Genomic DNA, 16,096 nt, shown 5'->3' with positions numbered 1-16,096 from the left:
CTCATAAATAGCTTATTTTTATTTGGAATAATTTATAAAATAGTTATTTAATTTATCATCATTCAATCACAATACTCTCGAGTACTGTATAGCCAAGACTGTAAGTTATTTATTTATAAAGCAAGGAATGTGACAGAAGCTATGCTATCCGTTTGCCCTTTCCAGAAGTTAGCATCTGACCAAGACTGCCTGAAGAGCTAAAGTTCTAGAGCTGGGTAAACGTCACCTAAGACACAGGCTCGGAAAGATGGGGCACTGCTTTAGGTCTTGCAGAGTTTCTAGCACGCACAAGGTAGCTCACGATTATCTGTAACTCCAATGCCAGAGGATCCAACACCCACTTCTGGCCTCTGTGGGCACCAGGAATGCATATAGTGCATATACCTCTCTGAAGACAAATCACAGGCATAAAATAAAAGCAAGTTAGCCTCTTAAAATACTGCCTAAGTCATCTGTTCTCTGGCACTGGGAGATGTGGAGACCTCAAGAGTCTGTGCTCCCATCTGCTAGCGTTTTCTGTATTCAGAATTAAAACTGACCACTTCAAACATGTACTTGTCAACGTATTTGAAAACAGCAGTAATAAGCACATTGCATATCATTATGGGTGACACTCATGAGGAGTCTTTGCCAGACAGGAATAAAAGGGTGAAACTCTTGGCATCCTTTCATATTCCTGAAAATGTGCTTCATGGCTGGCTCGATAGAAGAGAGCTACAATCCTTCTCTTGTCTCCCAGGTATCCCAAGATTACACTACACACCTGAAAAAGAGAACACAGCACATACACAAGAGGAGGAAAAGAGCAAACACTACTGATGAATATGACCCTGCACGTTACAGACCCCCTGCGAGGCTTGTAGGACCTGGCACGGAGCTGTCCTCTGAGACTGGCGATTCACACAGATTTTAATGTGCTTCCCTGTAAAGCCATTTATTATCAGTGTGACCAGGGCGCATTAACTTCCTCCGGAATCTTAATTTCCTCAGCACTAAAATAGAACAACAGAAAGTCCCTGTTTAGTAATGAAGACGATTCCTGTAAGTGTGGGGTTATGTCAATATAGAGATGGAAGGGGAGAGGTTAACAAAAACTTGGAACATTGGAATACAATGGAATTGTATTTGCAATTGGAATATAACGGACTTTTATCCAATTATAAAGAGCATAGAAATATGCAGGATCTAGATAGGGCTGGAAAACCGTGTATGAAGTAAGATAAACCTGGCTCAGAAAAACCGGTACCATATATTCTTTTATATTTGGCCTCAGCCCCTACCTGTTAAATATGTATATCCAGGCAGGAGTAAATATGAGGACAGGAAACTAGGAAGGGACCCATGAGACTGGAGGGAAAATAAGAGGCTTTAAATACCAATTATTAAGAGTGTTCCTGTGGGTCCTGCCCATAGGCTTTTGGTTTGTCTCATTCAACCATATGTGTCGTGAGGCCAAGGAAGGCCTCAGCTAAGGTCTTCTATGCCAGTAGCTCATGCCAAGCCTCTCTCCATGGCTGCTCTGGAGTTCATCAAGCTCTGTCTCTCCAATTTCAGGTGGACTCTGGGACCACCTCCTCTTCTCTTCCTGCCGCCCACGTTACTGTTGGTTGTCCCTCCTAAGTTCCAAGAGAAGCGACTTCAGCGGGCCTGTCAGATAACTCATCTTACTTGCTTGATTTCAGGGATTCACGTTAATCACACCTGCCTCCCCGGGGAGCCTGCTGATTCTAGCAGACTGGCTGACCAGTAAGCCCCTGTTGCAGTTCCCACCCACCACCACCACCACCACCACCACCACCACCACCACCTTTGCCAGCACTAGGGTTATAGGAACAGGGTGAAGGTGTGTGCTTTGAAATATGGTGGATGTGACAGCTGTAAGGAGGTACCTGGCAGGCGGGGACCTGGGAAAGGGCAGAGAAATAGGAGGACAGAGAAGGACAGAAGGAGAAAGAGAGGCCAGTAAGGAACACATAGGAACAGAGAAAGAGAGTGAGAAGGAGAGAAAGAAGGGGAAGAGGAGGAAGAAGAAAAGGAGGAGGAGGAACAAGAACAAGAAAGAAGGAAGAGGGTCTGGGGTAGTGATGCTGACGGCAGGGCAGGTAGTAATGGCAGCAGGCGATGACATAGGTTTTTATTTGGGAGCTGGGGATCCAAATGTGTGTCCACGCCCGACTGGAAGCACTTTGCTGACTAAGCTGACCTCACAGCAGGAAAACCAGGCTGCTTGGACCATACTTTGTTGAAGAATTTAAAATACCCCGGCCACGCTAGGTTATGGTGTGGTTATGGTCACTCATCTCCCTCTCTCCTTCCTGTCCCTGAACGTACCACATCCAGTGGCTGGGAGCTCAATCCTTCCCCAGGTCCACAAGGCACCCTAATCCTTTGGCACCTGAGGCCTGGCTTGTGGATGAACTCCAGGGCTCTGCCAGGTCGACTTCCTGCCCCACCCTCCTAACTTAGCCTCTTTGCGGTTCATCCTGTCTTGTCTCCAGCGGGCTTTGCACACCTGATTACAAACTTTGAAAGGAGCCGTCTCCTCTGGTGTTCAGGGGTGGAGGCCCAAAAGGGATGGGTGGAGGAGGATGTGGGGAGGAAGGTAGATCTTCCAGAAAACAGTGTTCTGTAAGAAAACAAGGACAAGAAGAACAGAGGTCTGAGCACCCAGTGTGCAAAGACAGGAATCAGGATTAAAAAAAAAGTCACGGTCAAGTGGATGTCAGAAGGATTGTGTTAGTTCTGTTAATACTCAGGGCAGAGCTGCAGGATGCTGCAGGAGCCTTTGGGAGGACTGGTAAGCACGGGTCTCCTTAAGGGGCTGTGTGAGCCCTCCCATCCCTGACATTGCTAAGATAGAAGGGTGCACTTATGCAAACTGGTGCAGCCACTGTGGAAATCAGTGTGGAGAGTCCTCAAAAAAAAATCTATGAATAGATCTACCCTGAGCCCCCGCAATAACACTCCTGGGGATTTATTTACCTGAAAGACTCTGTGCCAATGTACCACAACGATGCCAGCCCATCAGCGTTTGCTGTAGCAGGATTCACAATATGGAAGTTGTGGCTCCTAACAGGGAGCCAGAGAAATGGAAGAGGAAGGTGCAGTCATATATAGTTTGCAGGATAATATGCAGTCACGGTAAACATGTCATTGGCTGGGTCCTCCTACATCAATCACTAAGGAAAATACCCTGAAAGAAAGGAGAGAAAGGACACAGTCAAGTTGGCCCAGTACCGGGCTTGAGGGCTAGAAGCTGCGGCAGAGTGAAGACTCTCCACTCCCCAAAGCTCCAGGTATCCCAGCACCAGGCCACAGCTCAGCTATGTGGGGCTTAGTACACAGATGAGAGAGGCCACCGCCACCATGCCACCCAGGTGCCGCCTTTCACCTTCCCCGTATCCCCTGCAGTGCCATGGAGGATCTGCAGCTGCCAGAACTGGTGCACTGCCCTGCTGTCAAGAAACTCAGAGAAGAGAATCAGAGAAAATGTCTGTACCTCCTATAAATATGCCCTGGAACATCTGCGATTTCCACTCTCAGAACCGTTTTAAAAAAAAAGAAGATGACGATCAATTCAAGATGGCAGAAGCCATGGGCCCTCACTTGCAACTCCCTTGCAGCTGCTTATTGAGCGGATCCTCAGTCCCTCTTGGGGCTTGGGCAACAGACTCAGCACACAGCACGGGGCTGCCACTGCTCTAGTTGTTGCTGTTTGCCCTGCTGGGAGAGGAGAGCTCAGGCTGGCATGACTGCCCAAGGGCTTTGGAATGTTCTTACAAGTGAGCAGGTGGGCCAGCCTTCACTAGGGGGACAGAGAGGTAGACAGCAGCCTGGAGCTCTTTTGAATCCTGTCCCTGGACACCCTGCCCAGATAAAAGACAACCTGACTCTAGGCAACAACAGGATATCTGAGATGAGTCCAATATTTATAGTGCTTCAGAAACCAGAGACCTTCAACTGGACCAATGCCTTGTTGCAATAAGTATTTGCATGTAAAGTTATTTGGATATAGATAGATGATATAGATATAGATATGTATATGCACACACATACATACACATACATATAGACATATACAATACATATATAGACATAAACATACACACATACATACACATACATATAGACATATACAATACATATATAGACATAAACATACACACATACATACACATACATATAGACATATACAATACATATATAGACATAAACATACACACACATATATGTATATGTATGTATACACACACACACACACACACACACACACACACACACACACACACTGTGTGACACACTGCAGTTTCAGAGAGGTGGGAAGGACTGTGGAACAAATGTCCTGCATATGGCAAAGAGGCAAAGCTGTAGGCATAGGGTGGTGACAGATGCCGAAGCTCAGCAGCTGTGGACTCGTTGCCAGAACGTCATTGCCAGGTAGGGATGGCAGGATGGTGAGCCACAGCCTAGAGCTCAAGCAGGCGATGGCAGGATGCTCAAGATGGAGAACAGTTCGTTTTCTGGATTGGGCCTCCTTGAAAAACCTGTATGGTCCATGCTGCTGCCAGAGGCCGTGTTGCAGTGTGTGGTCTGTGCTACAGCGGGGAGCCATGCTGTAGTCTGTGGTTCATGCTGCCCCCTAAGGCCGTGTTAGCATCCATGGTCCGAGATGCCTTGTTGATGATCATGGCTAGTACTAACTGCCAGAGGCCATGTTGATATACTCCTTGCTGCCACCAGAGACCATGTGAATGCCCGTGGTCTGTCCAGGTGCTGGAAAACACGTGGAGGTCCACGGTCCATGCTGCTACAGGCTGTAATGGGCAAGGAAGCTTCTGTTACCGTGGTGTCCAATTATTCCAGAGTCATTATTGAAAATGAGAGACATCAAAGGCATCTACGACAACCTCCCCCTCCTCAAAGAAATGGTTTAGACAGAAAGCTAGTGAAGACAGTCCTTAAGAACTCGAAAGTGTAGCTCTTCACAGTTGATGGCTTTGGGAGGTGGAGGTGGGGATGGTAAAGGGCTCAGTTATCCTTGAAGGGCTGGTCAGTGGAAGGTTGACCATGCTTTAGTGAGTATATGGGCAACACAAACTATACTTTGTGTTTATATCTAGGTGTGTGTGTGAGTGTGTGTGTGTGTGTGTGTGTGTGTGTATGTGAGTGTGTGTGAGTGTGTGCGTGTGTGTGTGTTTGTCTTGGGGAAGGCACAGCAGCAATAGGAGGGTGAAATTGGAGGGATAGGGAGACCAATGTGATTGGGGTGTATTCTGTGAAATTCCCAAATAATCAATAAAAATAAAAATGTTATGGTGGAAGGAAAAAAGAAAATGCCCTATAGGCTGGCCTACAGCCTGATCTTTTGGAAGCATTTTTTTTTCTAATTGAGTTCCCTCCTCTCAGGTGATTCTACCTTGTGCCAAGTTGACACAAAGCTAGCCAGCATAGGTGGGAAGGAAACAACAGAGTGTGTTGGTAAGGGTCTCAGAGAGAGGGCATGTTTATCCAGGGCTGAGATATCAAAATAGGAGTTTATCACGTGGGATGGGAGTAGGGTAAGGAGAAGATTCTAGAGGAAACAGCAACCACAGAGACATGCTGTGTAAAAAAATGCATAGGGCTGAGTCGATGGTTAATTGGTTAAGAGCACTTCCTGCTTTTGCAGAGGATCCAAGTTCAGTGCTGTTAAGCACCTATATGGAGGCTCACAACTGTCTGGAACTCTAGTCCCAGGGGACCCAAAGCCAGCTTCTGACTTCTCTGGGTACCAGGCACACCTGTGGCACACATGTATACATAAAAATATAATTCATGCACATAAAAATATAATTAACTTTAATAGGGAAAAGGAACAATTAAAAAGAAAAAACCAACTGGTGGGCTTGCAAGCTGGTACAACCACTCTGGAAATCAGTTTGGTGGTTCCTCAGAAAACTGGACATAGTACTACCAGAAGATCCAGCAATACCACTCCTAGGCATATACCCAGAAAATGTTCCAACTTATAATAAGGGCACATGCTCCAATATGTTCATAGCAGCCTTATTTATAATAGCCAGAAGCTGGAAAGAACCCAGATGTCCCTCAACAGAGGAATGGATATAGAAAATGTGGTACATTTACACAATGGAGTCCTACACAGGTATTAAAAACAATGAATTTATGAAATTCTTAGGCAAATGGATGCATCTGGAAGATATCATCCTGAGTGAGGTAACCCAATCACAAAAGAACACACATGATATGCACTCACTGATAAGTGGATATTAGCCCAGAAACTCAGAATACCCAAGATACAATTTGCAAAACACATGAAACTCAAGAAGAAGGGAGACCAAAGTGTGGATATGTCAATCCTTCTTAGAACAAAATACCCATGGAAGGAGTTACAGAGACAAAATTCAGAGCAGAGACTGAAGGAACGACCATCCAGAGACTCTCCCACCTGGGGATCCATCTCATAAACAACCACCAAACCCAGACACTATGGCAGATGCCAACAAGATTTTTCTGACAGGACCCTGATATAGCTGTCTCCTGAGAGACTCTGCCAATGCCTGGCAAATACAGAAGTGGATTCTCACAGTCATCCATTGGATGGAGCACAGGGTCCACAATGAAGGAGCTAGAGAAAGGACCCAAGGAGCTGAAGTGGTTTGCAGCCCAATAGGAGGAACAACAATATGAACTAACCAGTACCCCCAGAGCTCCCTGGGACTAAACCACCAATCAAAGAAAATACATGGTGGGAGTAATGGCTCTAGCTGCGTATGAGGATGGCCTAGTCGGTCATTAGTGGGAGGAGAGGCCCATGGTCTTGTGAAGGTTCTATGCCCCAGTATAGGGGAATGCCAGGGTCAGGAAGTGGGAGTGGGTGAGTTGGGGAGCAGGGAGAGGGGATAGGGGATTTTTGGAGGGGAAACTAGGAAAGGGGATAATATTTGAAATGTAAATAAAGAAAATATCTAATTAAAACAAAACAAAAACCCAAAATGCTTGTTAATATAAGAACTTGGTTACCTTTTTTGACACAAAGCTACGTGTAAATAAAAGAAACCCTGACTCCATTGTGGTAGCTGATGGCCAGCTAGTAGCGTATGTAAAGTGATAGACTCACACCCAGGAGGTAAATGTTGCCACAACCTAGGTGAGTCGTGTTCTTGGGTAAGGAGCTTAGCATGGCTAATCCCGTGTTGGTTCCCGTGTTAGCTACATTGAGTCTTATTCACACCTATATCCGATTTGTACTCCTGACTTACTTTTTTTGGACATAACTAGACAGGGAAGTTTCAAAAGAAAACAATATCCAATATCCACAGGAAAATAATTCACGGATGCTCTATAGAGCAAAGGCAATTGGACTCTCAGAAAGATAGCACCTTACTCTCAGGATAATGCCTTGCTTATCAGCGTCTTCCCTAAGGGAAGAAATGAACACAGGATTCACACGGGAGTAATTAGAGCTTGATTATTTGCTAGAATTGTTAGACACGTTTGACAAAAATCTTTCTTATGGTATGTCTCTCTAATCTGGCATCTAAACTGACCCAATGGTTCATTCATTCCTCTTATTTCATAGTAAGTACAGGACTTTAGAAATCCCCTAAGCACGCCCTGTAAGACATCCACAATTGGCACACTCAACTCACCTCCACCCCTCTATTGCATAATGCTTTTCTCTTTCTCAATTTTTTAACTATATCAATGCAAATAGAGTTTTCCTTTTCAGAAACACAAGCCTCTTGATATAATTTAGGAAATGTCAGTAGTCACAATGGCTTGGTAGTGTGTACTGAAGATAATGATAAGGATATTTAGACTGAGTCATATCCACCTATTTGCACTCTATCCTTTAAAGGGTGTTATAGGATTTTGGTTATCTTTAAGTTAATCCACACAGCGTAATAAAATGTAAAACGATGTGACCAGTGTTGCAAGCATAGCCACTGTGCTCGAGGTGAAAGTGTGCTTATCTGTGATGGGTGCTTCACAGATCTTATTGAACTGGGTTTGCTTCAGGTACATTCATTTGATTACACTGTTTGGTCGTTGGAGACGGCACCTGTTGTGCCCAAGGAGCGGTGAGTTCCTTTCTCAGGGTTGAACAAAGGTTCACTCAATCATTCTTTTCTCGGGCTTTTGATGAACACCTTATATAGGGCAGGCACTATACCCAGGGCTGGACATTTGCAGATGAGAGGAATCTCTTTCTCTAGATGAGCTGGGGACACAGAGGTAAGGCTTCCGTCAGAGCTCTCTGCCTGGGAGACAGTGCCAGTGATCCGATGCTACAATAATGATGAGTAATGGCCAACTAACGGCTTCAGTGGTATATAATAACTGTAACTGTTCACTTGTCGGGAGTGATGTGGTTGTAGTCCTCCTGGCTGCTATTGGCTAATCAAGGGTGGCCTTAGCTAGGACAACCATGGTAATTTGGATTTTATTTTCTTTTCTCTCTTTCTCTTTTTTCTCTCTTTCTCTTCTTTCTTTCTCTTTCTCTTCTTTCTTTCTTTCAGATTTATTTATTATTATATGTAAGTACACTGTAGCTGTCTTCAGACATGCCAGAAGAAGGCATCAGATCTCATTACAGATGGTTGTGAGACACCACATGGTTACTGGGATTTGAACTCAGGACCTTCCGAAGAGCAGTCAGTGTTCTTAACCACTGAGCCATCTGCCTTTCATCCCTACTACTCTACCTGGCAGATTCTCATGGAAGCAGCCTAGACACGGCTTGACTGTATACGTGATTTTTCTTTGTTTTTATTTGAGACAGGCTCTTACTCTGTAGCCCAGGCTGGCCCTGAACTCTGCAGTGATCCTCCTGTCTCTGTCTACCAAGCCTTAGGGTTATAGACATGTGTCACCACACCCAGCTTCTGGACAAGCAATCTTTTTATTTATTTTTGACAATTTCATCCATGTATGTAATGTATTTTTATACACTCACTCCCCTTTACCCTCTACCCCTGCCCCCACTCCTTCTGAACCCCATCTTCCCAGGGGAAAAAAATCTCTTTTCCTACTTTCGTGTCCTTGGTGACCAGTTTTTTTAATTAGGGTTGTTTGCCTGAGCATGGGTAGGGCCCATTTGCAGAGGCATGGAGCAGCCCCGTTACAAACATAAAACAATAAGCATGCGATTGAAGGGCTTTGGAGAGACGGCACCAAATGCTCTCCTCGAGACACTGCACCAACCCTAAACGACGTGAGGGTTTGTTTATTTGTTGACCCAAGATCACGGTTTTCTGTTTGCATTGCTTTCTTCTTCCTAGTTTATCCAGGTCATACAAAAAGACTGAGTTCATGTATTGATGGTTCTCTGCCCCTTACTTGCCATCTCACTGTTGAGAACAGCACACCACATCCTTCACCGACCTGCCCTAAGGGAAATCTGGGCCATATCTACAGACATGGCTTCTTCTGCCGCATCTTAAGTGACAGCCTCACAGTGGGACAGTTGTCCCCCCTGCTCCTTGTGGCTGCCTGCACACCATCCTGACTCCCCTTTTCTAAAGATGCCTGGCTTTGAAGCTGATGTCACCAGGCTTCTTACCCTGATTGTGACCATATGGCTGTTGTCACACCTCAGTCCTGCTCATGGTGATCTAGATCAGTGATCTAGATCAGTGGTTCTAGATCGGTGATCTAGATCAGTGGTTCTCAGCCTTCCTAAGGTTGTAACTGTTTAATACAGTTCCTCATGTTGTGGTGACCCCCAACCATAAACTTATTACCTTGCTACTTCAGAACCATAATTTTTCTACTGTTATGAATAATGTAGATATCTGACATGTAGGATATCTGACGTGACCCCTGAGTAATTCTTAAGGGTAATTCTTTGAAGGGTTGAGACCCACAGGTTGAGAACCATGGATCTTGACCCATCATGCCTAAAATCTTTGGCATCCTTGCTTCTAAGAGCTTGCCCCCTCATGTTAGCTCTGCAACCCCCTTGTCCAATTTTCCTCCTCCAATACAGTTCCAACCCTACAGTCATCCTTACAGTCACCCCAATGAAGGCTCCCTCTGTGTCTTGACTGCACTCTTCTGAAAAACAATTAGTTCAAAAGGCTTTTAGCGTTATGTGTCCATCTTATCTGCATCACTAACCCTTTCTCACAGATGTCCATCCCTATCTTCCTCTTCTTGTTGTTCTTTTGGTTTGTTCTTTTGAGACAAGGCCTCATATAGCCAGACTCACCACAAACTCACTATATAGTGTAGCTTGCCCTTGAATTCTTGACCCTCCTGACTGCTTCCACCTGCCTAGTATACCACCATGCCTGGCTTTTCCTAAAGACAGGGAAATAAAACTTTATCTGCTGTTTGTTGACATGTCCAGGTTAGAGAAACTCAAACATGCAAAATATCTATCTATATATCTATCTACCTATATATATATAGGGATATATGAATATACATTGGCATGTATATGTAGGTAGGCAGATTATAAGAGCAGGCTGCCTTTCTTATCTCCCATTCCTCTGGTCATATCTTCATACTCAGGACCCCATAGCATTAACTTCTTGTCAATGCCACCACAAAAATACAACCTTTGTCTATTTTTGGAAGGGAGTGATGAGAAAGAGTCTCACTATGTAGCCCGTACCTGAAGCTCAGTCCTTCTGCCGCATAACCAGGCTTGGTGGCATACAACTTTAATCCCAGCACTTGGGGTGTGGGAATCACAGGACTATACTGCTACACCTGGCCCTTTTTGAGGTTTTGAACACAGCTGACTATTTCTCCATGACGTTATTTCTTTCCTTGGCTTGCAGGACCCCACACTGGCCCTACATACCATCTCTGTGTTAACTCCCAAATGTGTACCATCAGGTAGAGATCTCCTCTGATCTCTGGATTGGTGTATATAACCGTCCACTTGATATTTCTACTTGGATGCACACTAGGCAACTTGAACTTGACTCTTTCAGAATTCAACTCCTGAATTTTCAATCCTCAAACCTAACTCTTTCCTTTTTCAAAAAATTGGTATCTCTGAGCCAGTCTTCACATCTGATGAATCAGGGCATGATTTGACTCTACTTTTTAGCTGTATATTTTAAATGTTCATCGTAGTATCTACCGCCCCATCAATATGTCATCCTGTGACCTTCACTTCTGACCTACCTTCTAACTGATCTCCGGGACTCTACCCTGGTCCTCTTACAATGTGAGCCACTCAGTTATCCATAATGGTTCCTGCAATGTCATCTCTAAATCCCTGCCCCTCAGAAGCCTCTGATTTTAACTTAAGACAAGACCAAAGTTGCACTAATAACAAAACAGGCAATGTGTCCTACCCAGTCATTATTGTCCGTCAGAGAGTATAGCCCACATAGCCATTCCAATGGGCTTCCTGCGCTCCCTAACAGCTTTTGCTTTTTCTCTTCCCTTTATCTTCTGTCTTTCTTCAGATATTTTCTTAGCCTTCACTTTCTTTGCCTCTCCTCTCAAATGTTATTTTCTTTTTTTTTTTCCAGTCATGAAAGTAGACCCCAAAAACACAATCTCAGTCTGTCTTCTCTTACTTACAGCATGCGTATTGGGTAGGTGAGAAACGTAACAATATTATCTGACAACACTCTACAAAGAAGGTGACTTAGGGTTTTACTGCTATGAACGGACACCATGACCAAGGACAACATTTAATTGGGGCCTGCCTTACAGGTTCAGAGGTTCAGTCCATTACCATCAACGAGGTAGCATCCAGGCAGGCAAGGTGTAGGAGGAGCTGAGAGTTCTACATCTTGTTCTGAAGACAACCAGGAGAAGACTGACTTCCAGAAAGCTTGAATAAGGGTCTCTAAGACCACACTTTCAGGAAGCGGGTGCGGCCGCATGGGCCAAGATGTTTACTGCCTTGCTGGAGCATGCGTGGTGAGGCTGCATGCGTGGGCTGCCTGCTGGACTAGACTATCCCTCTTGAGGACCTGTCAGCCTATTGGTGACCGACCTGAGCTCATGCCTGGAGCGTGTGAGAATTCTGATTGGATGAGGTGGGTGGAGCTAGATGAGGTCAGTCGGCTCGAGTAGAAGTTGTTGTTTTAGCCCTTGCAGTAAGTAGAAGCTAGTTTTTGTAAGAGAAGCTGTTGTAAGAGAAGCTGTTGTAAGAGAAGCTGCAAGAAGGATGGAGGAAGAAGCAGCTTCGGGGGAAGAAAGCTGTAAAGGAAAAAGCCGAAGGAAAGAAGTTGCTGCGTGAACCCACCTTGGTGCCTGTGTCGTTCCTGTCTCTCCGGCTCGAAGTACAGCTACACACACTCACAATGACACACTTCCTCCAACAAGGCCACACCTATTCCAACAAGCCCATGCCTCCTTGTAGTCCGTTGGCCCTGGGCAAAACATATACTGACCACCACAGAGGGCTTCACCTGTGTTTGCCTCACAGGTGTTCTCCATACCCAAAGCAGAGCCTGGCCTATAACAGACACTGCACAGATATTTTGGACCTTATAACATGAAAGAGGTCATGATAGTCCATAGAGACACCAGCTCTGAAAAGGTACTTAATGGCAAACTGAGGAGTTAGAATCTCATCTGCAATGTGTTCCAATGCAGCATTTGAATCTAGGATGCACTAGAGATTAGAGTTGTACAGGAAGCGATCACACCAGCGGCTGAGTGATGACCAGAAAGGATGGGATGGGAGATGAAAGAAGAGTAGAGGGATCACTGACATATATCCAATCAAGAAAGATTGAAAGCTTGAGCAAAGACGGTGGCTCCCAACATAAGGGAGACACATTCCATGGCTACTCAGGGGTAGAATATATAGACCTTAGCTATTAGCATAAAGCACAGGGTTACAGCCCATCACAAGACCCACTAATGTCCTTACCAGACTCCACCCCTGTTGGCAATCATAGTTGGTTTTGAAGCTGAGGTAGAATTCTAGAAGCCTGATGCTGTCCTGGCAATTCAAGCTCCTGGTTCTATCAAGGCACACAAAGATGCCTGGGCCTTCCTGGGCATCCTGACTCATTGCTCCCCCACTTTATCATCCTCCCTTCCCTGTTAAGGGGCCTCAAGAAAGCAACAACCAAAGACAAATTTAAGACTGCATTCTCTTTCCCCCTAACTCTGATTTATTCTAATTCCACCCTCCACCCCACCCCTAACTCTGATTTACCCTAATCTAACCTGTTCTTCCACTGTTGAAACAAACACTTCAAAAACAGAGATTAGGGCTCTCTCTCTCTGCCATGGAATTCCTACACAGTTGTCCACTGCCAGATCCCACTTAAAGGAGGAGGCTCTACTTAGGGCAACTGTCCATTTGATAGTAATGTTTCTAACAATTAACATCCCACCCTCCTAAGCTGCAGGTACATCCCAAAATGCTAAGGTCAAACTTAGAGAAGGTTAGCCAAGCTCTGTAAACACAGCTACTTAGCCAGTGCCTTGGGCTTGGTAAACAATGTAGGGTTGGTGGCCAGTATAAGAGCGCATGAACCCCTTAGCTCTGTCAGACCTGCCATCCACATTGTGGGCTGATGAATACTGAGCAGGATGAGGGGTGGTATAGCCCTCAAATAAAAGGAGCTCAAGGAGAGACTCATTCTCTTGGTGGCATTGTGGTCAGAAAAGTCCATGCAGTCAAGAAGAGCCATGGAGACACTCCAGGAGAAATAGCCTGTGGAAAGGCAGGAGCGCGATCCTGTAAGTAGCATATATATTAATATTAGTAATTGTCACATCTGTTTAAACTTGTTTAGAAGCTGGTTCTGAAACCAAGATTCATACATACACCCTTTCAGATCCAATCATGGTACTGGCATGCTACCAACACACACACAACATACGCACACACACATACAACTCTGACAGAGAGGGAAGAGAACTGACAAACAGCTCAAGAGTATAAACAGTGTGGCCTTAGGGCTAGAGAGATGACTCAGTGGTTAAGAGCACTGGCTGCTCTTTCCACAGGACCTGGGTTCAGCTCCCAGCACCCACATGGTGGCTTAAAAACATCTGTAACTCCAGTTTCAGAGACCCAGTGCCCACCTCTGGCCTCTATGGGCATTGGACACGTATGTGGTACATGGACATATATTCAGGCAAAACACCATATACATTAAGCAAAATACTAATAAAAAATTAAACACATTGTACCCTTAAAAATAGCTTAAAGGTAAACTATTTCCAACAGAGGTTTTTATCATTTATTCCATGATATAAGAGTGCCTACAGTAGGAAAAAGAAGCCCAAAATTTAGCCATGGAAAACTCATCTATGGGGAGAAAACTCAGTCGGGAACTCAAGTTGATTGCCTCATCTTCTCCTGATGGTTTCTGCTAGAGGTTGTGAGTGTCTGACTTCACGGTGTTACCATTCTGATGTTTGTACTTTTACTTGGAAGCTTCGCCCAAGGGGATGTTGTGCTCTGCCCAGGACACTCTCTACTGTGAGCAGCTGCCTTCATTTGACTTGATTTCTGCTGGATGCCATGGGTACCCTACCTAACGTCATATTTGTCTGCTACTATTTGTACTATTGGGAACTCAAGCTGGCTGCTATCTATCTATTGCCTATCACCTATCTATTTTTATGTATATAATGATATACTAACATATTGGCAATATATTGATATATTATATAACCAATACATATTATATATCTCCAAAGTAAAGGAATATTAATACATATTTGCTATATATATATATGTGTGTGTGTGTGTGTGTGTGTGTGTGTGTGTGTGTCACTCATGCAAAACCAAAAGTTTATCCGCTGAAGATTATCCTCTTGGTCACACAGAATATAACTGTTGTCCTAAGATAAATGCACCGGGTGCCGTTTCTTCTTTGAAGGGGTGGCTCTTTCAAAATGTAGGAGGGGGCAGGATGTGGGATAATCATAAGAATGGTGATAGACCCCACAGAAACTGGTCCTCCCGTGCATCCCTGCTGGAGCAAGGGGAATAAACACCTTCCGTATCTAAAATTACAAAACTTACAGGCCAAACATGTAAAGATTTTTGATTTTCTGCATATCATTTTTCTCCTTTGTCCTTTTTGTGGTTAACAAAACTATTCACTATTTAATATCACTGATAACTCTACAGGCAATGCTGGAAATGTAAATCAACGTAAAGCTTCCTCTAAATCTTAAATTCTGTGAGATGGATGGAAGGAAGGAGGGAGGGAGGGAGGGAGAGAGAGAGAGAGAGAGAGAGAGAGAGAGAGAGAGAGAGAGAGAGAGAGAGAGAGAGAGAAAGAGGGTATAAAAATCCAAATGCTTGGTAGTTATGGACACATTAAACAGGTGACCTTAATTTACCATGGTGGGTGTATCATTTGTAGTTTGTATTCAACTCTTTTTACAAAAATAAAATGAGAACAGTAAAGTAGGTAAAACATCTTTAAAGGGGTATAAGGTTTATTTTTGATAAACATGGTTAAATACTTTTAAAGGCCAGCTATGTCTTAGTTGCTAGTCTATTTCTGTGAGGAGACACTATGACCAAGGCAGATCTTATAATGAAAGCATTTAATTATGAGCTTGCTTACAGTTTTAGAAGGCTAGCCCATGGTTATCATGGTGCGAGGTAGACAGGCATGGCACTGGAGTAGTAGCTGAGAGCTTTACATCTGATCCACAGGCAGTTGGCAGAGGGAGGGAGGGAGGGAGGGAGGGAGGGAGGGAGGGAGGGAGGGAGGGAGGGACAGAGGTGGGGTAAGAGAGGAGAGAGAGAGAGAGACCTACCCCTCAGCAACACATCTCCTCCAACAAAACCACACCTGCTACAACAAGGCCACACCTCCTAATCCTTCCCAAACAAGTCCACTTCCCAATGAATAAGCATTCAAATATACAAGACTATAGGAACCATTCTTATTCAAACCACAACAGATTATCTGTAATTGTTGTTGATATTCTTGTCCCTGAGAGCAGTAAAACAACATTTACACACACACACACATACACATACACACAAGACTTCAATGACAAACTGAAGTTCAATTCCATTAAAGTTCACTTTGCGGGAGCCAATACATTTTTTTGAACTTCCTTTCAGAGCCTATGTAAGGTGTTACTTACAGGTATATGGTGTTCCCCTCCCAAAAGTCTTATCCAGCAG

The 16,096-nt window shown here is 44.5% G+C and overlaps 1 long non-coding RNA gene across 1 annotated transcript; it reads right to left on the bottom strand.

The window, feature by feature from the left end:
- Positions 1–2,120: 2,120 nt before the first annotated feature.
- On the bottom strand, positions 2,121–11,865 carry 8030455M16Rik (RIKEN cDNA 8030455M16 gene). The gene is made up of 3 exons (NR_131069.1): positions 11,681–11,865; positions 2,983–3,193; positions 2,121–2,626 (listed from the first exon to the last, which is right to left on the bottom strand). It is a non-coding gene; the product is annotated as an RIKEN cDNA 8030455M16 gene (long non-coding RNA).
- Between the last annotated feature and the right edge of the window lie 4,231 nt (positions 11,866–16,096).

Source organism: Mus musculus, chromosome 8 (assembly GCF_000001635.26).
Source record: "Mus musculus strain C57BL/6J chromosome 8, GRCm38.p6 C57BL/6J".
Classification (NCBI taxonomy): Eukaryota; Metazoa; Chordata; class Mammalia; order Rodentia; family Muridae; genus Mus; species Mus musculus.
Note: the sequence above shows the minus strand (reverse complement) of the source record. Positions and strands in the feature narration are given on the sequence as shown.